Here is a 20,770-nt window from a genome sequence, read left to right as displayed (position 1 = left end):
GACTTGAGGATGTTCTGAAAATGCTGTGTCTTTGTTTCCAAAGTTCTTTGCAGAAGCTCTCTGGAAATAAGATCCTCCCAAAGGGTAGGAGAAGGGGGCAATAGGGCATGAGATAGTTGGATGGCATCACTGACTCAATGGACATGAATTTGAGCAAACTCTGAGAGATAAGTCTGGCGTGCTGCAGTCCATGGGGTTGCAAAGAGTTGGACTCGACTTAGTGACTGAACAACAACAAAGGGTTTCCATCCCAGGCCTGGAGGGTCTGAGTTATCTTACACTTCGGTGCTCTTCTTCCCTGGGTTGGGGACAGGGGTGGGAATGACCTAACACAGCCTTATGTTTGATTTGGAGCAGCCGTTCCTCAGGGCATCCAGCCGCCTGGTCCTGCCTCTTTGCGAGTCCTGGGCCACTCAGAGGTTTCCTGCAGAGTCCCATGACTCTGCTCTTCTCCTCAAGTCCGACCCCATGGGGATGCCCAGACCATCCCACACATCTGTCTGAATATGACTTTCAACATTTCTTCACCAGCTGTCTGTTGGCTGCCAGCTGTGTTCCAGGCACCTTTGGAGACCCTGGGAACATGGCAGTGAGCAAAACAGACAAGAGCCCTGCTTCCAGAAGGCTCTCACTCTTGTCAGGTGATGCAAGGCAGCACAAAAAGCAAACCAGATCAGACTGTGCTGGACAGTGAGAACAAGAAAATGAGAAAGGATGGTAGGAGAGGGAAGCCTTGGGTGGGCGGGGCGGTTGGGATGCTTCAGAGAGGCTGTCAGGGAAGGCCTCTCTGAGAGAAGACAGTATAACTGAGGCCTGAACCCTAAGAGTGACACAGCCACGCAGACAACCACAGGAGGAATGTTCCAGACAGAGGGAAGATCAGGAAAGTCCATGAGGTAGGAGCAGCCTTGGGATATGGGAGGAAGAGTGGGAAAGCTGTGGGGTGGAGCAGGGCCTCAGGCTCCCAGCTTGTCTGAAGGGCACATGTGGGACTCAATCCAGTCTCAGGATACGAATGGAGCTTCCCTAGTGTCTCGGTGGTAAAGAATCTGCCTGCCAAGCAGGAGATCCGAGTTCAACCCCTGGGTCAGGAAGATCCTCTGGAGAAGGAAATGGTAACCCGCTCCAGTATTCTTGCCTGGGAAATCCCATGGACAGAGGAGCCTGGTGGGCTACAGTCCACAGGGTCGCAGAGTGAACAGAAGCCGGTATTCAAGGTCCTGAGGAGGGGACAGGCTAGATGAGAAGTTTGCCAGATGTTCTACGGCAGAAACCCTGTCTTCCCGGAACACGTGAGCCTCTCCCAGTGACAGTGCTGCCTAAACACCTGCCCCACCTGCTTTTTCCTGGCACCCTGTGTGTGCTCCGGTATGTCCGACTCTGTGACCCCACGGACTATAGCCCTTCTGGCTCCTCTGTCCATGTGATTTCCCAGGCAAGAACACTGGAGTGGGCTGCCATTTCTTTCTCCAGGGAATCTTCCTAACCCGGGGACCAAACCTGTGTCTCTTGGGTTTCCTACACCACAGACGGATTCTTTACCACTGTGCCAATTGGGAAGCCAATGGGAGACTGGGGAGGTCAAGTAAGCTTGTGTGGCCAGAATGTGGTGCCGTGAGGTGGACTGTGCGTGCAAGGTGCTAGTTGTCAGGGCCTGGCTCCCAGATATGGACGCCAGAGCAGAGGAAGGCAGAATGCTTCATCAACTCCCTCCTTCCTCAAGTTTGGCCCAAAGCAGAGAGATGCTGTTGGCCAAATGCCAGCCTGGACTAGTCGGTCCTGGCTGCCGACCCCTTCTCTGGTTTACCACCTTCACCTTTCACACCATGGCTGTGGAAGCCCTGCACCCAGCTTGATGCACAGCTGCTTGGGTGTGCCCCTGGTGGGGGCAGTCAGCCCGAGGAGGCCTCGGCCTGAAAGGAAGACGGCGGCGGGACCACGGGGCCCAGCTGTTCAGGAGGCTGCTCCACCTGAGGTTCTGCTGGGGCCTGCGGCTGAGAACCAACCACTGTGCTGACTCACCATGATTGTGGTTGAGAAAAACCCAGCAAGATGGTGGCTCCCATGAGCTCAGGAGCTGTAAAATATAGGCCAGGGAGCCTCAGTTGGATGGGGTTTCAGCAGTGAAAAACCAAGGTTTTTTCTGCCCTCTCCCCATCTCTTTTATGGTATGGAGCCACAAGGGACCTAGAAGATCCTGGGCATTTCCCCCTGCAGCCCCGTGGGGACTGCAAACCAGGTCAGGAAATGGGCAAAAGGGCAGAAGCAGTGTCTGTGTCCAGGCCTCTGGGGCCTCATCAGTCTTTCTGCTGTGGCTGAGCCCAGATCTGGCAGGTTCTCTGTCTCAGACCTCTGATGAGCTTCACTCTTCAGCACTGTGCTCGGCCCATTAAATACAGAACTGTGTGGAGGACAGAATAATGGCTCCCCAAAGATGCTCACAGCCTAATCCCCAGGACCTTTGAATATGTGACCTGACTTGGCAAAAAGGGGTTAAGCAGGCGTGATTAGCATTGTAGACCTTGAGATAGAGAGGATTAACTAGCTGTTGTTTAGTCACTCAGTCGTGTCTGACTTCCTGCAACCCCATGGACTGCAGCCCACCAGGCTCCTCTGTCCATGGGATTTCCCCGGCAAGAGTACTGAAGTGGGTTGTCATTTCCTTCTCCAGGGGATCTTCCTGATCCAGGGATTGAACGTGGGTCTCTTGCATTGGCAGGTGAATTCTTTACCACTGAACCACCAGGGAAGCTCCAAATTATCCATTTGGGCCCATTCTAATCACAGGAGTTCTTAAAAGCAGACAACCTTCCTTGGGTGTGCCCAGAGAGAGAAATGTGAGTGTGGAAGGTCAAAGAGATGGCAGGGTAAGGACTTGTGGTCCTGCTGGTTCTGAGATGTCAGGGGCTGTGTGAATGACCAGAGAGTCCTCCAGAAGCTAAGGGTGACCCCAGGTGACAGCCAGCGAGGAAATGGGGACCTCAGTCCCACAACCCATGAACTTCCAACACCTGAAAAAGCAAAGAAAGGACCCTTGATCAGAGCCTAAGCAGAGAAACAGCCCTGCTGATGCCTTGATTTCAGCCCTGTGAGCCTCAGGGGACTTCTGGACCATAGAACTGAGATATGATATATTTGTGTTTAAAACTGCTTACGAAAGGTGATGTGTTACAGCAGCAATAGAAAACTAACACAAATAGCTACGGAGTAGAATATATTTTATAAATCAATATAATTGTCTTGCCTGTGGGACCCTAACTTCCTTGGTAGCTGCCAGTGTTGGAGAAGTCGCTTTTCATGGCTGGCTGTGTGTTGGTGGAAGGCAGGCATCCTTCCTTCTGGTCCTATGCCTTTCTCGGCACATCTGAGTTTACTTCTCTGCCCTGTTGTTGCTGGCATTGCCCCAGCCTGGCCCCTGGGAGAGATGTTGCTGGAGGCTGGCCTTTTCAGGAAGCTCATAGGACCTCTTACTGCTTCCTGTCAACTTGGCTGCTTCAGAGAGGCAGCCTCTGACCCCTCACCCCAGGCTGGTGGTTCACACACAACCTCCAAGCTCCTCTTCTCTCCTCCAAGTGTCCTCCTGGAGCAAGTAAGTTGTCTCAGGTTGTAGCTAAGGCCTCCAGACCATGCTACTACTACTACTACTAAGTCACTTCAGTTGCGTCCGACTCTACGTGACCCCATAGACGGCAGCCCACCAGGCTCCCCCGTCCCTGGGATTCTCCAGGCAAGAACACTGGAGTGGGTTGCCATTTCTTTCTCCAATGCATGAAAGTGAAAAGTGAAAGTGAAATCGCTCAGTCATGTCCAACCCTCAGTGACCCCATGGACTGCAGCCTTCCAGGCTCCTCCGTCCATGGGATTTTCCAGGCAAGAGTACTGGAGTGGGGTGCCATTGCCTTCTCCGCCAGACCATGCTGGGTCCAAGCAAATTCATGGCTTTTCTCCACTATAGCACTTGACTCCAGGGAAGCCTGGAAGTGGCCTCAGGCCCCTTCCACCGACCACCCCGCTTGTCCTCTCCCGACTTCTTCCCTCCTCGTGCGAGACCCAGGGGCAGATGTGTCTACTGGGACTGCTGGTCAGGAAACTCCAGCTGGAAGAGGTGGGGTGGGGTGGGGGGGTGAGCATACAATCTCGCTTCTTCTTAGATGCTTGGTGGGGAGTCCCACTTATTTCTTTCCTTCTCCACCCACCTTGGGATGGGCCTGTCAGTGGTGGTGACAGCAGGGGAGAAGCCCTTCCCACTAGCTCTTCTTTCACACCTTGCTCTCCCTCTCCTCCTCAGCCTTTTCCCAGCTCACACTCCAGTAAAGAAACTGTTCCCATTCACAAAGCCTGTAGCCCCTAGTGGTTATTAGCCCATAGCTGGTGCAGCGTCTTGCTTGCATAGAACAGGTAATTCATACATGTTCTTTGCCCCCACCCCTCAAACACAGAGCAAACAGCAGACAGCAGTTTCAAACATAAACAATTGGGTAGAGTCCCCAGTTTTATCTAAAGCCTCTAAACAGGAAGATTTAAAAACATCACCAAGGCCTCAGCCCTTTACCCTATCTCCACCTGTCCCTGCTCCCCGCCACCCCAATGGGCCGGATTCTAGCTAGGGAGGGCCAACAAGAGACTCCTTTACCTTTCAACAGTGTCTGACCTGTGCCTGGGATTCCACATCTTTCTAATTTTGTGGATGTGGTCAATTTAGTTATTTGCTAAACTTTCAGTGAAATAAATGTATAACGACATTCAATTTCAATACACATACTGTATTCCCCATAATTCCATTTTCTCCATAGATGATTTTTGGCCTTCATTTTTCCGCCAGCAGGGCTTGTTAAGCGAGCTTCACCTCATGGTTCATGTTGCATCCCCAGACTACTTGAAGGACAGTGCAAGGCAGAGTCAGGCTGGTCATACTGAGAGTGAAACTGCCACCTAGTGGTCATTAGAGGCGTGACTACCTTTCCATGAACTCTCTGGTTACTGATTACAGTATTTGGAAAACACTCAGTTAACAGTTTTCTTTTAAACTAACTTAGAACTTGTGGAGTCACAAGTGGAATCACACCAATAAATGTATCCACTTCAAAACATTATAGTAAAGAGGCTAGGCATATATGGACATTTTCAAATCAAAATGATTCATGAAACAAAAATCAGATTGACATGCACCAGAGGGTCAAAGTAAGACATTTTTTCCTTTGACTAAGATGTGTATGTGTGTACTCAGCCCTGTCTGACTCTTTGCAACCCCCTGGACTGTAGCCCACCAGGAGCCTGTGTCCATGGGGATTCTCCAGGCAAGGACACTGGAGTGGGTTGCCATGCCCTCCTCCAGAGGATCTTCCCAACCCAGGGATTGAACCTGTGTCTCTTGCGTCTTCTGAATTGGCAGGTGGATTCTTTATTGCACCACCTGGGAAGCCCTCCTTTGACTAAACTTAAATCCAAATGAAGTCCCACAAAGATAAAACAAGCAAACCAGGCAATCAAACACCTAAACCAAACAGCTCAAAAAAAAAAAAAAAAAAGGGAATAGCTTTTCATATTTTTCATATACCCCACACACATCTTCCAAGTGCTGGCTGGCTCTGGTCAGTGCCCAGAAGTTTAGTGGGCATTGGAGCAGCTCATCACAACACACTGTGTGATTTAAAACCAAGTATAGGGTCGCTGAGGGTTAGACACTACTGAGCGACTTCGCTTTCACTTTTCACTTTCATGCATTGCTGCTGCTGGTGCTAAGTCGCTTCAGTTGTGTCCGACTCTGTGCGACCCCATAGATGGTAGCTCAACAGGCTCCCCCGTCCCTGGGATCCTCCAGGCAAGAGTACTGGAGTGGGTTGCCATTTCCTTCTCCAATGCAAGACAGTGAAAAGTGAAAGTGAAGTCGCTTAGTCGTGTCCGACTCCTAGTGACCCCATGGACTGCAGCCTACCAGGCTCCTCCGTCCATGGGATTCTCCAGGCAAGAGTACTGGAGTGGGGTGCCACTGCCTTCTGGAAATGGAAACCCACTCCAGTGTTCTTGCCTGGAGAATCCCAGGGATGGGGGAGCCTGGTGGGCTGCCGTCTATGGGGTCGCACAGAGTCGGACACGACTGAAGCGACTTAGCAGCAGCAGCAGTACAGGAGAATGTAGCAGGAGGCCACAAGGGAGACCTGCTGACTCGACAGAGAGTGAAACCTGAAATGACTCATCAAGATTAGGTGTTGTCAGGTAGGAGTGACAGAGGCAGGAGGGGGTTCTACCAAACTGAAGGAAGGGCCCATGCAGGCCCTTCCCAGAGGCTGGACGAGGCATGTGAGTTCAGGTGTTGGTGGGATGAATAGTGTGGCTGAAAATGTAATGCAGCCTAAAGTCTTGTGCCAACAACACATTTCTTGATTGCCTATTTTACCTATTTATCAGCTACTTATGTTTTCTAAGTACACATACAAAAGAGTATAAGACATTGAGAGAAATTTAAGAAGACATGGAAGCATGCTGTAAAGATACCAGTTCTCACTGCTTTGAGCTTATAGATTTAAAAGAAACCCAATAAAAGTCCTATCAGTTTTTTTTCTTATTGTGCAAATAGACAAGCTACTTCTAAATTTTTGTTTAGAAATGCAAAGGGCCAAAGACAGCTAAGACCATCTTGAAAAAGAACAAGCTGCAAGCCTTATCTTATTAAAGACTTGATGAAACTAAATAAATTAGAAAGCTGGCACTATCTACTGAAAATGAACATACATGCACCCACTGACCCAGCCATTCCACTCCCAGGTGTGTATCCAAATGAAAATGCATAGATATTTAAGAGGAATTTATACCAGATGATTCAAGGAAGCACTATTCAAAACAGTTCTAGACCGTGACCATTCAAATGCCTATCAGCACTGTGATGTCTTTGCAATATGGAATTCCATATAGTGAGTGTGAATGATTTACAAGTGTACACAACCCTATGGATGCATCTCACAAACATAACATCAAAAAGGAAAGAAGCCAGAATACACACTATACAATTTCCATTAATAAAGTACAAAAATGGCCAAAACTGATTGTGACAGTTGATTGTTTGACTAGGTCTGCTTCTTCATCTTTCCTGATACCTTTGTCCTGTGCCCTGTGACTACAGCTCCTCTCACTAAGCCCATGGAGCACACTTCCCCAACAGGGCCAGGATGAGGGTGAGACAAGCGAGGCGTTTAATAACCCTGGACACTAAATGTGAGGGGTCATCAAAACCCTCAAGAGTCAAAAAGATTTTAATGCAATATTAAAAAAATTAATGCAAAAAACCCATGGTGAACAAAATATCAGCATTTTGTTACTACAACCCGCCTGATTGTAGCCCACCAGGAGCCTGTGTCCATGGGGATTCTCCAGGCAAGAACACTGGAGTGGGTTGCCATGCCCTCCTCCAGAGGATCTTCCCAACCCAGGGATTGAACCTGTATCTCTTGCATCTTCTGAATTGGCAGGTGGATTCTTTACTGCACTATCTGGGAAGCCCTCCTTTGACTAAACTTAAATCCAAATGAAGTCCCACAAATATAAACAAGCAAACCTCACCTGCAACTTACTGGAGTGTTCAGAAAAATCTGTGTAGTTACTTATTTTGAACTCTACCCACAATTACATATAACAAAACACTTAGCAGTATTTGGATCATTATTTTTAAATTCATTAGGTCCAGACAAAATTAAAACATAAGAATGTTTTCTGAACTAGCATTTCATTTGCTTTGAATTTTTGCTAAATTCATCTTTACAGTTAGCTTTAAATCGACCAGCTTTCAATGAAAAGAATAATTTTTATAATCATTGTTTTTTCAGCCATAAGATTACTGCTAACATGTGTAAGACCAGAAAGTATGACTTTTTTATGCATAGAAATTAGATATGATTATCAGTTAGCATTGATTGTTTGAGGAGCAATTCATTAGCCATCTATTGACCAACTGTCTATCACTCAGCAACCCACCATCTATTTGTCTTCATTCCTAATGGGAAGAAGTACAGCAACTAATCAGAAATGTGATTTGTATGGTTTTCCTGATGTGGAAACTTCCTTCTCCTCTTAGCTGGGTTGGATTGATTCTGAGAAGCTGGGAAGATCCTAGCAATTTGATGCCAGAGAAAGTAAGATGAAGATAAAATGGAAAAATCTGTATCTAAATAATAGTACTTGTGATTTCTTCCTGCAGCTCCCAATAGAATGACTTTTATTTGCTTTTCAAAAAGACATACGACCATTATGATGGGATCTTTCTGGAGAAAATAAACTTCTATTTAGTGTCAGATTTTCTACCTAGTTCAAGCACTGTCCCCTCATCTGGCCCTCACAGCACTGTGCCACACTTTGTGCAGCAGAGGAGGGCCAGGCACAGTGCCACGACCTGTATTGTATCTCCTTTTTATGGATAAAGACACAGAAGCAAAGAGAGGTTGCCTCATTTGCCCTAAGGCTCACAGTGAGAGCTCACAATTAGCAGAGCTCACAATGAACTCAGCTGTCAAACTCTGGAGTACGAGCTCTTCATAACCAAAAGTTGCCTTCAAATTGTACCATAAACTCACAGTTTCAAAGGAGCTGTGATAAATCCTCTTTTAAAGTGCATACTTATTTTTTAAACAGGGCTACGTCTTGCTAATTTACGGCAGGTGTAAATCTAAATTTTTACACATATTAGGTTTGCTTAATGTGTGGAGGGGCATACCTATGGTATGAGTTTATAATAAATGAGCTCATTCTGAAACTAATGACTTAGAACATGTGCTTGTAGATTGATTAACAGGGCTATTGCCAAGGTCTTATAGCTTAGCAGAGACTCTGGAAAGAAATGGAATAAAATGAAAATAGTGTTCTGTAAAATGGACCACTGGTACATATATGTAAGCTACTCAAATGTTTTCACTGATGGGAAAAACACCGACAGTATTTCTGGCTATAAAGCTTCTTTCTCTGTTTTGCCCCTTCTGTATTTCTGGTTTGTAGGGGACTTCCTCCTCCTTTTGTCCCTTCCCACCAGCATGAGACAGAAGCAGAAAAGTAGAAAGTTTTAGCAGATCATTCAACAGACCCTCTCCCCTCTCTGAGCATCTTTCACAGTCAAAACACTTTAGCTAGACTTCCCTGATGGAACAGTGGTTAAGAATCTGCCTGCTGATGTGAGGGACATGGGTTTGATCCCTGGTCCAGGAAGACTCCACGTGCCGCTGCAGCACAACTAAACCCCTGCACTGCAACTTCTGAGCCTGTGCTCTAGGATCGATGAGTCACAACTACTGAGCCGGTGTGCTTAGGGACTGTGCTCCGCAACAAGAGAAGCCACCACAATGAAAGGCCTCAGCACGGAAACCAAGAGTAGTCCCTGCTTTCTGCAACTAGAGAAAAGGCCTATTTTTTATATATATATATATATATATATATATATATATTTTTTTTTTTTTTTTTTAAACAAAACACCTTAGCTTTCAGGAAGCCATGGCCTTCAGTCTCTGTTTTAGAGTCTATTCCATTCTGCTTCCTGGGAGCCTCAGAGAGCCCTCACCATCCACATACAGCCCTTTGTTTCTCACTCTCAGAAGGGTGAGTTGTGAGATTTCAGGGATATGGTGGGAAATCTAGAGGCTTCTTCAGGTCCCATAATTCCGGCTTTGCTTTATGCCCCGCTGAGGACACACTTCTGGGGAGGCCGTCCTGGGCTCACGTTTCTCCTTCAGTCAGGGCCAAGATGTCACAGACAAAAGGATTCTTAGAGTGAACTGGTGACAACATGTGCTGAGGCCATCTGTTCTCTTTTTTTTGTAATTTCTACCATTAGGAATTAGAGTCTCTGTTTTAAACGAAATGCTGGATCTAATCACTCACGCTGGCAATATAGCCTTGCTCTTTAACCAAATCAGTCACCAGTTTCTTTAAAAAATGTAGCTAATGTAAGTTTCAATTGTGGGTAAAGTTCTCTCCTAGGTGCATCAGGGCATGAAAAGGTGAGAATACAGGTCTGTCTCCTGGGCAGATTGGAATGTGTTGACAGGGAATTAAGATACACACCACCCCATCAACTCTAATACTGTGATACAAGGACCTGATAAAGAATGCGAGGGTGGGATAAATTCAGAGTGTGACAGGTGAATTTTGATGAGGGTATTTAGGGTGGCTTTTTCTTGGAAATGGGGTTCACAGATCCCTTTGAAGAAAACATGCTTCCTTTCATTTCCCATCTTAGTTCCACCATTTATTAACTCACTCCAAAGTTGCCACAAGTGCACTTATTAATCTTCCAACTTCCAGTCTTGCTCCACAAGATGCCTACTAACTCATTGGCACAGTTAATGTTCCAGAGTTTCCCAGTCTTGGACCAGAAGGGTTTCTTTCTTGGGTAACCATGCACCTCATTCCCCATCATCCAAGTCATTTTTCCTTTCTGGACTTAGACTTTGGTGAACAATAAAATGATCTTAACTTTCATAGTTCATAGAGAAAAGATTTGGAAAGAAATCAGCCATAGATTATATACAAATTGGGCTATTTTTTCATTTGAAAATAGTCTGCCCCAAAGAAAACCAGTTAACTATAAGCAAACATTTGCAGTAAAACTTGCTTACCCTTGACGATCTGGAACCAAAGATACATCTCCTGGAGGCAGTATAGAACTGATGAGGCAGGGATTTTATCCACTCTGCGTTCCCTTTCTCAACAAGATACAGCTGTGAAACCTCCAGGAGGTCACAATTTTGAGCTCATGGCTGCTTTTTAGAATCACTGGGGCAGCATTTTGAACCTGCAGTTTCTTGAGTTCCATCTCTAGAGTTTCTGTGGCAGTAGATCTGAGTAGGGAAGAGAAAATTGCTTTAAAACACCTGTATAAACCAGGTTTGGAAGTGACTGTTGGAGGGGATGTTCGTTGGTCTGTAAAATTTCTGGTGATTAGTGATACTGGATTAATGCTCTTCCATGATTCCAGTTTCACAGGTCCTTACAAGATCTGCAGCTGATTTAGGGAAGGAAAAGAATGGTTGTTGGGCAAGATTGGTAGTGGTCACCACGTGTGAGTTGGTTGCATTTTTTTCTTCTATGTGGGAGAATGTTTCCTGTGAGTATGATACACCGTTACAAAATGAGGTCGCATATACGGTCGCATATACAAAGCATAATATTAAGTGATGCTGGAAAAAGAAATCAACCATACTGTTGCTATCTTTATACATTCCACTTTTCACGATTCCTCATTTTTTCTTTTTATGCTTATGATCGTAACTGATACTCTTTTATCCTCCTGTTAGTATCCTCCTGGAAACTTTCTCACATGGTTACAAAGGCTTTTTGCATCCCCCCTCCCCTTTTAAGAACTTATTTATTTGATTGCATTGGGTCTTTATTGCAGTACGTGGGATCGTCATTGCGTCATGAGGGATTACGTGGTGTAGGGACTAGCTAGTTGTGGCTTAGTAGTTGGCCCTGGTGGCTCCGTGGCACATAGGCTCCTGTTCCCCAGCCAGTTATAGAACCTGCGCCCCCTGCATTGCAAGGCGTATTCCCAACCACTGGACCACCAATCAGGGAAGTCCCTCACTTTCCCTTTTAACATGCGCCTGCCCTTTCCAGGTTTCAGTGTATCTGGGTGTATACCACATTGGTGAATTTTAATACTTGGCCCAATAAATGTCTTGGGGATTTCTGGGAAGCCACACTCACACTTCCGTATTTTGAGGACCATTCAATGACACCAATATTAGCTTGATGTACTTTTACAACCTGAAAGTTACTAGAAGTGCTCAGCTCATCAGGTTCCCTGATGTTTGTCACCCTGTGTAACAAACAAGATATACCAGGAGATGGCGCTGTGGGTCAACTTTTCCCCCACAATCTGTACTGTCGGTTTTCTCCAAGAACCCAGGTGAATTATCCAAAGACAAAGCTTTCATTCCTTTCCTACTGGGGCTAATGAAACTGCCCAAATCTGCAAGCTAAATGAAATCTTTAAAATTAAATTTTAACTTTTAGCTACACATGAAAGATGACAATGTACTGACTTGGAACCTTGCTTTAAAGGCATCATATGTAAACTTGAACAGGAGAAGGTAGAGTTGAACGTTTACCGGTAACTTCCGGTTGTTAACAAATGGGTCAGAGAAGACTTTTGAGGAAGCCAAGAGGCCAATCTAGGGCTTCCACAGAGAAATGATTGCAATATAAACAGAGCTCTAAAAAAATACATATATATATGTTGTTCTTGGTTTAACTATGAAAATGTTAGGCAAAGCTGCTATCTGCAAATTAGCATAAGAAAAACATCTGATACCAAGGGCCATAGGATTTTGCCCAAGCTCTTTGTGACCACTAATGCAGTTGGCTCAATTCCTAGGCATTCTGAGAAAAAGCTAGCAGACTGTTTGGCTTTCCTCTTGTGTATTTATAACTTCTTCTGGTATTTGCAGTTAGAATGCAGCCTGCTGGAATGGATTTTCCTCTCCTACTTGCATGTAAATAACATGACCATGACCCTGTAAATTTCCCACAGGCCACTTTAGACACAGGGTGTTGATATCCCAGAGGTGGGGTCCCTGCATCATCCCTAAGAGTGTCTAAGCCAATTAGCTCAGTTGGTTTGAGCCTGGCTATAAGACATCCAAGGTCACGGTAACCATCTGTGGCAAGATTAGCAAAGTTAGAGAAGAGACAGCTTATGTAGTCTCTGCACCAAGAGGAATGCTCTAACCCAGCAAAATGTGAGCTCCTGGTGACATGGAAAAATATAATGAGCATGGCTCAGTGTCCCTTGATGGCAAACAGAACATGCACTCAACTCAATGACATCATCATTAACAGCAGAGCCTTTTTTGTCTATATAGGGGCACCACCTTCCTAAGAATGAAGTTGTATGAGCCCATGATTCCTGACTGAGAGCTTTTATTTTGTGACTTTTCACACAGCTCCCTGCTGTTGCTGCTGCTGCTGCTAAGTTGCTTCAGTTGTGTCCAACTCTGTGTGACCCTGTAGACGGCAGCCCACCAGACTCCCCTGTCCCTGGGATTCTCCAGGCAAGAACACTGGAGTGGGTTGCTATTTCCTTCTCCAATGAATGAAAGTAAAAAGTGAAAGTGAAGTCGCTCAGTCATGTCCGACCTTCAGCGACCCCATGGACTGCAGCCTTCCAGGCTCCTCCGTCCATGAGATTTTCCAGGCAAGAGTACTGGAGTGGGGTGCCATTGCCTTCTCCACACAGCTCCCTATGCCTCCTAAATTTTTTACCTTTACACACAACACTTAGGAAGAAATAGGAAGATAAATCTGCTTGTTGATAGCATCAGGAAACAGTTTAAAAGAGGAGATGATTTTCCCACTGCAGCTAATTTTCCCATTAGCTGCAAAATTTTGGGGAAATTGTGCAAAACAGATTTCCCATCATTTATGCCTGCTTTCTACTATGTCTATTAACTACTATGATCCAGATGTGTTCTTAAGATTTATAGTTGTTTACTTGGAAAGCAAAAACTCATCTGAAACAGAAAATGGATTTTTCAGATAAAGAATAAATCTTTGTGGTTGAGATGAAGAAGAAAGTCTTTCTGAGCTAAGTTTCTGCTGCTGGCGGGGTTGAATGGCTGGCACACAGCAATAGCCCACATTCATCACTGAGAGACAGGCTCTGTGCTGAGCACAAGATCAGCTCTTCTTTGTTTTGTTGTTTAGTCATTAAGTCATGTCCAACTCCTTTGCGATCCTGTGGACTGTAGCCTTCCAGACTCCTGTGTCCACGGGATTCTCCAAGCAAGAATGCTGGAGTGCATTGACACGTCCTTCTCCAGGTAATCTTCCCAACTCAGAGATCGCTTATGCCTCTTGCAGTGCAGGCAGATTCTTTACCATTGAGCCACCTAGGATACATCTTTGAATCCTCAGAAAACCTTGTGAAGTAGGTACTGTTATTATCTGAACTTTTAAGGATACATCTTTGAATCCTCAGAAAACCTTGTGAAGTAGGTACTGTTATTATCTGAACTTTTAAGGATAAAGAAATAGGCCCTTGAAGTTTAAATGAATTCCCTGAAGTTCCCTGTTAGTAAATGGCAGGGCCATAATTTGAATCCAGGCCATATAATTCCAAGGGCATATTCTTAACTACTGTCCTATCTTATTTGGCCTATAGCTTATCAGAGACAATCTAATTACAGTCTGAATCCTATTTTTCCCCTCCAAACAGGATGACATATGTGTAATTCTATAATTGGGAAGTAGGTCCCAACTTCCATATTCACATATGCCTCCTTTCATATTTCTCTTCAATAGGCTGCAGGTATGCAGCGAGGTTAGGAATCCCAGGGTCAGTGTGCCTGATTTTTATTAAGTCCTTTGTGTGTTTAACATCTCTCCTTGGAATGGGAGGCTATTTCCTCTATTGTGCCCAGGTTGGAACTATGTCAAAAATTTTGATGAGATAAGACCCATCTGGTATCCTGTTATAATGGACTACTCCAGTCATTTCAGTGCTCAAAAAAAAAAAAAAAAAAAGAAAGTTCTGTGGTTAATAGGAAATATCCTCCTGACCATGCACCCAAGCATCTATCTGTTGATACTTCAGCATATTCTCTGGGGTTTCATCCATTCAAAGTATCCCCTTTATCTCTGACAATACATACAGTATTTTTGTAAAGGAAAATCCTTCAGTAATTATCAAGAATAAAATTTTCTTCCTATTATTTATACATATAACTTTAAAGCAAAACATAAAGAACTGGTTTTTAATGTTTATCTCGAACACATACTTTTAAAGGTTTAAAACTTAACCTCCCCTCCCTTCACTTGGAGGTTCCTTGTTATTTCCTTGTGGGCCTTCCTCTCTAAGAGCATCTGCCTTGGGAAGACAGCATGGCATTTTGCTATAGGGGCTTGGATAAAGGGGATGTCACTATAGACAGAGGAAGTTTCCTAGAAGTTGATTTGAGTTGGATCTTGAAGGAAGTGCAGAATTTGGACTGATAAAGAGGTGGGGTTTATCACATGCAGAAAAAGGAGGATGAGCCAAGATTAGGTGCTGACATTGAACCTATTGGTTTAGACTGGGAAGCCTGATAGAAGTAGATGGTAACTTGTCTATAAGGTGTGGGGGGTGGGGACATAGCCTGAATGGATGAGGAATGTGCAATTAATGGAGGATTCAGTGGGGCTGGCAGAATACCAATAGCAGTTTTTTAGTGTGGACATGTCTTTGGAAACCACTTACTCCAAAGGTAGCATCTTACAGAGGAAGTCATGGAGATTCAAGGTGATGAGGTGAACTTCCCAGGGTCTCACAGGGTGTCGGTGGCAGAGGGGTCATTCAGCACTTGCTCCTTGGTGCATTCCTGATTCTGGGCTTGGTCTGAGCATAAACATGAAGCCACTGTAGGCCAGGAAGTAAGAAGCCCTTCCACGGTACAGTGTTGGTTTGTTGGAGGTGTCGAACAGGGAGAAAATCTGAAGGAGAACTATTATTATATTAAAAGCATCTATGGAAAAGACAGCAAATAATAAGCATTGGTAAGAATGTGGAGAAAAGGATACCTCACAGGCTGTTGGTATGAATTTAAATTGATGCAGTCACTATGGAAAACAGTATGGAAGCGCCTCAAAAAATAAAACATAAAATGATCATATGATCCAGGAATTCCACTCCTGGATATTAATCAGAAGAAAACAAAAACACTAATTAGAAATGACATATACACACCTATGTTCACTACAGAATATTTATAATAGCCAAGATATGGAAGCAGCCTAAGTGTGCATCAGTAAACAAACAGATAAGAAGATGTGGTCTGCATATATAAAATGAACTATTACTAAGCCATAAAAAAGAATTAAGTCTTGCCATTTGCAAGAACATGGATGGAGTGAGGGGGTATTATGCTAAAAGAGCAACTAAGGACAGCTACACAGCACAAACAATGCTAAATGAAATAAGTTAGAGAAAGACAAATACTATATGGCACTACTCATATGGAGAATCTAGAAAAACAAAGCATAAATACAGAGAACAAACAGGTATTTTCCAGAGAGGAGGGAGCTGGGGGAGAAAAGAAACAGGTGAAGAGATTAAGAGGTACACACTTCCAGTTAAAAGATAAATAAACACTGCTGCTGCTGCTGCTGCTGCTGCTAAGTCGCTTCAGTCGTGTCTGACTCTGTGCGACCCTAGACACGGCAGCCCACCAGGCTCCCCTGTCCCCAGGATTCTCCAGGCAAGAACACTGGAGTGGGTTGCCATTTCCTTCTCCAATGCATGAAAGTGAAAAGTGAAAGTGAAGTCACTCAGTCGTGTCTGACTCTTAGCGACCCCATGGACTGCAACCCACGAGGCTCCTCCGTCCATGGGATTTTCCAGGCAAGAGTACTGGAGTGGGGTGCCATAAGCACTAGGTATGTAATGTAAAGAAAATAAAAGACGTGAAAGGCAAAGGAGAAAAGGAAAGATATACCCATCTGAATGCAGAGTTCCAAAGAATAGCAAGGAGAGATAAGAAAGCCTTCTTTATTGATCAATGCAAAGAAACAGAGGAAAACAATAGAATGGGAAAGACTAGAGATCTCTTCAAAAAATTAGAGATACCAAAGGAACATTTCATGCAAAGACGGGCACAATAAAGGACAGAAATGGTGTGGACCTAACTGAAGCAGAAGATATTAAGAAGAGGTGGCAAATATACACAGAAGAACTGTACAAAAAAAGATCTTCATGACCCAGGTAACCATGATGGTGTGATCACTCACCTAGAGCCAGACATCCTGGAATGAGAAGTCAAGGGGGCCTTAGGAAGCATCACTATGAACAAAGCTAGTGGAGGTGATGGAATTCCAGTTGAACTATTTCAAATCCTAAAAGATGATGTTGTGAAAGTGCTGCACTTAATATGCCAGCAAATTTGGAAAACTCAGCAGTGGCCACAGGACTGGAAAAGGTCAGTTTTCATTCCAATCCCAAAGAAAGACAACGCCAAAGAATGCTCAAACTACCTCACAATTGCACTCATCTCACACCCTAGTAAAGTAATGCTGAAAATTCTCCAAGCCAGACTTCAACAATAATTGAACCATGAAATTCCAGATGTTCAAGCTGGTTTTAGAAAAGGCAGAGGAACCAGAGATCAAATTTCCAACATCTGCTGGATCATGGAAAAAGCAAGAGAGTTCCAGAAAAATATCTACTTCTGCTTTATTGACTATACCAAAGCCTTTGACTGTGTGGACCACAACAAACACTAGAAAATTCTTCAAGAGATGGGAATATCAGGCCACCTGACCTGCCTTTTGAGAAATCTGTATGCAGGTCAGGAAGCAACAGTTAGAACTGGACATGGAACAACAGACTGGTTCCAAATTGGGAAGGGAGTACATCAAGGCTGCATATCGTCACCATGCTTATTTAACTTATATGCAGAGTACATCATGAGAAACACTGGGCTGGATGAAGCACAAGCTGGAATCAGGATTGCTGGGAGAAATATCAATAATCTCAGATATGCAGATGACACCACCCTTATGGCAGAAAGTAAAGAAGAACTAAAGAGCCTCTTGATGAAAGTGAAAGAGGAGAGTGAAAAAGTTCTTAAAATTCGACATTCAAAAAACGAAGATCATGACATCCAGTCCCATCACTTCATGGCAAATACATGGGGAAACAATGGAAACAGTGACAGACTTTATTTTTTTGGGCTCCAAAATCGCTGCAGATGGTTATTGCAGCTATGAAATTAAAAGATGCTTGCTCCTTGGAGGAGAAGTTATGACCAACCTAGACAGCATATTAAAAAGCAGAGACATTATTTTGCCAACAAAGGTCCATCTAGTCAAAGCTATGGTTTTTCCAGTAGTCATGTATAGATGTGAGAGTTGGACTATAAAGAAAGCTGAGTGCCAGAGAATTGATGCTTTTGAACTGTGGTGTTGGAGAAGACCCTTGAGAGTCCTTTGGACAGCAAGGAGATCCAACCAGCCTATCCTAAAGGAAATCAGTCCTGGATATTCATTGGAAGGACTGATGCTGAAGTTGAACCTCCAATACTTTGGCCACCTGATGTGAAGAACTGACTCATAAGAAAAGACCCTGATGCTGGGAAAGATTGAAGGCAGGAGGAGAAGACAACAGAGGATGAGATGGCTGGATGGCATCACTGACTTGATGGACATGAGTTTGAGTAAACTTTGGGAGTTGGTGATGGACAGGGAAGCCTGGTGTGTTGCAGTCCATGGGGTTGCAAAGAGTTGGACATGACTGAGCAACTGAACTGAACTGATATAATTTACAGGGGCTTCTCAGGTGGCACTAGTGGTAAGGAACCCACCTATCAATACCGGAAATGTAAGAGACTTGAGTTTGATCCCTGGGTCAGGAAGATCCCCTGGAGACGGAAATGGCAACCCATTCCAATATTCTTGCCTGGGAAATCCCATGGACTGTGGAACCTGGCAGAATACAGTCCATAGAGTCACAAAGAGTTGGACACAACTGAGTGACTTAGCACAGCACAACACATACAATTTACAACATGATAAATATAATTTACACTGCTGTATGTTATATATTACAGCTGTTAAAAGTGAATCCTAAGAGTTCTCATCACAAGGAAAAAAGTTTTTCTATTTAAAATTTTTTTACTTGCGTTGGGTGGTCACTAAATTTATTGTGATAATCACTTTATAATGTATGTAAATCAAATCACTTTTCTGTATGCTTTGAACCTCTGAACTATGGGCTTCCCTGGTGGCTCAAAGCTGGATACTTTGAACCTCTGAACTATGGGCTTCCCTGGTGGCTCAGCTGGTAAAGAATCTACCTGCAATGTTGGAACCTGGGTTTGATCACTGGGTTGGGAAGTTCCCTTAGAGAAGGGAGCAACTACCCACTCCAGCATTCTGGCCTGGAGAATTCCACAGACTGTACAGTCCATGGGGTCGCAAAGAGTCAGACATAACTGAGTGACTTTCACTTTGAACCTATACACTTTGAATTTATACAGAAGATTATGTCAATTATTTCTTGGTAGACTGGAAGAAAAAAATTATACCTCAAAAGAAAAAAAATGCTTGATGTGGGAACCATGGTCTGTTGTTGGCCTGGGGACAAAGGAAATACTGAGATATATTAAAGTAAAAATTGATAGGATCCAATATAGGACTCAAAGAGGAGAATCATAAGCTGACTACAAGGTTCAAGTTTGAGCCTCTTGCTGAATAGTGTCAGGAGGGAAAGAGGGGGAGAATCTGTGTCTGGATATGTTTTTGAACAGACTTGGTGATAGACAACTGGAAATAACCATTCATTCATTCCTGCAGTGAATACTTATTGAATGTTCTAAGCCATGTGCCAGGTGCTCGGTAAACAAGATATGCTTGGACTGGGACCTTCTGGAGCTTTCATTCTAAAGTTTTCTGATGGGGGAAATATGGGCTTAGGCGAAAGGCATGCCTTGTCACCATCATCAGCATGGTGCTTGGCAGGTGACCTCTTGGCAGCTCAATCCAGCACACATCTCGGTAGATTAGTGCTAGTTATGAGGAACAGGTATTTCAGTAAATCATTTTAATGCTTTTCTAAGTATGGGATAATGCAAGAATCCAGGTTCATAAAAATTTTCTTCTGAAACATATCTAACTAAGGACTTGTTTTGCCTGTTTTCCCAGAACACAGTGTCTCATCCTGTCCTTCGTCCTGAATTCCTTTCAGGGTGCCCTGTAGTCAGCGCTGATGACTTAATCTTTGTAGAAGCAGATTGTGAACAACATTCTTTGTTTTACAGTATTAACAGGTTATGAGTTTTAAATACATTGTCTGACAAGTCTTACAACCGTTTCCCTTCCCATTTCTTTTTATTTAAATCAGTTATTTAAGCTTGTCCCCACCAATGAATCCTCTAACATTCAAGTCAATAGAGTGAATGATTGAATGGGCTGCCAATAGGGTAAATGTGTCCACTGACCGAAGATAAAAGGTGACGGGCTCTAATTATACGTAAAAAAAAGTCCTCTGCCCACTGAGCCAGCAGCAGTCCCTTTGCTTGGTTTCACTTACCAAGATTCTTCACGCTGCTCCACCAGGTGATGGTAAATGCTAAACCCTCTTTTTTCTCCTGCATGGTTTTAATCCAAGCTTGGACTGGCCTTTGGGTAGATGAAGACATTTTGACCAATGAGCTCCTAAATGATTTAAGAATTTAAGGGCAGGCTTGAGAACACCCCACAATCTCCTGATTAAACAGTAAAAGTAGTTGTCAGAGGTTAAGAGAAAATCTTTTTGTATGTTAATACATGCTAAAATTAGCTTTGATTGACATTTTCAAAGCCTTGACATTATAATGTAATTTCATTATATTATAATGATTAATTCTGTTATATCTGAACCCCTGAAAAACTCCCAGAAGCAATCGTAATGTAGATCATACAGGTAAAAGATTAAATGTTAAAAGCCAATCTATAGAACTTCCCTGGCAATCTAGTGCTTTAGGACTCTGTGCTACCACAGCAAGGGGTGCAGGTCAGGGAACCTGACCTTCAGTCCCTGGTCAGAGACCTGACTTCGCATATGCTGCACAGTACGGCCGAAATACAAATCTTTTTAAGAAGCGGTTTTATAATGAAAAAAAAAATTGTCTTAATAACTGAAGTTCTTAATAGTCTTTTCCAGAAATGTCTTCTTAGAGTGAGATGTGTATTGAGAAGAATTGTAGAAGTTTACTCTTTGAAAGACTGCACTGACTGGTGAGCTGAAGAAATTTCTAGATCCCTCAAGGGCAGCCATTCTCCA

At 44.0% G+C, this 20,770-nt stretch overlaps 1 long non-coding RNA gene across 1 annotated transcript; it reads right to left on the bottom strand.

The window, feature by feature from the left end:
• Positions 1-357: 357 nt before the first annotated feature.
• Positions 358-10,811, bottom strand: LOC147364781 (uncharacterized). The gene is made up of 3 exons (XR_015133559.1): positions 10,596-10,811; positions 2,023-3,011; positions 358-1,220 (listed from the first exon to the last, which is right to left on the bottom strand). It is a non-coding gene; the product is annotated as an uncharacterized LOC147364781 (long non-coding RNA).
• Between the last annotated feature and the right edge of the window lie 9,959 nt (positions 10,812-20,770).

The sequence above is a fragment of the Bos grunniens genome, chromosome 10 (genome assembly GCF_055505025.1).
Source record: "Bos grunniens cultivar Pamir isolate PY7600 chromosome 10, Bosgru_T2T1.0, whole genome shotgun sequence".
Taxonomy (NCBI): Eukaryota; Metazoa; Chordata; class Mammalia; order Artiodactyla; family Bovidae; genus Bos; species Bos grunniens.
Note: the sequence above shows the minus strand (reverse complement) of the source record. Positions and strands in the feature narration are given on the sequence as shown.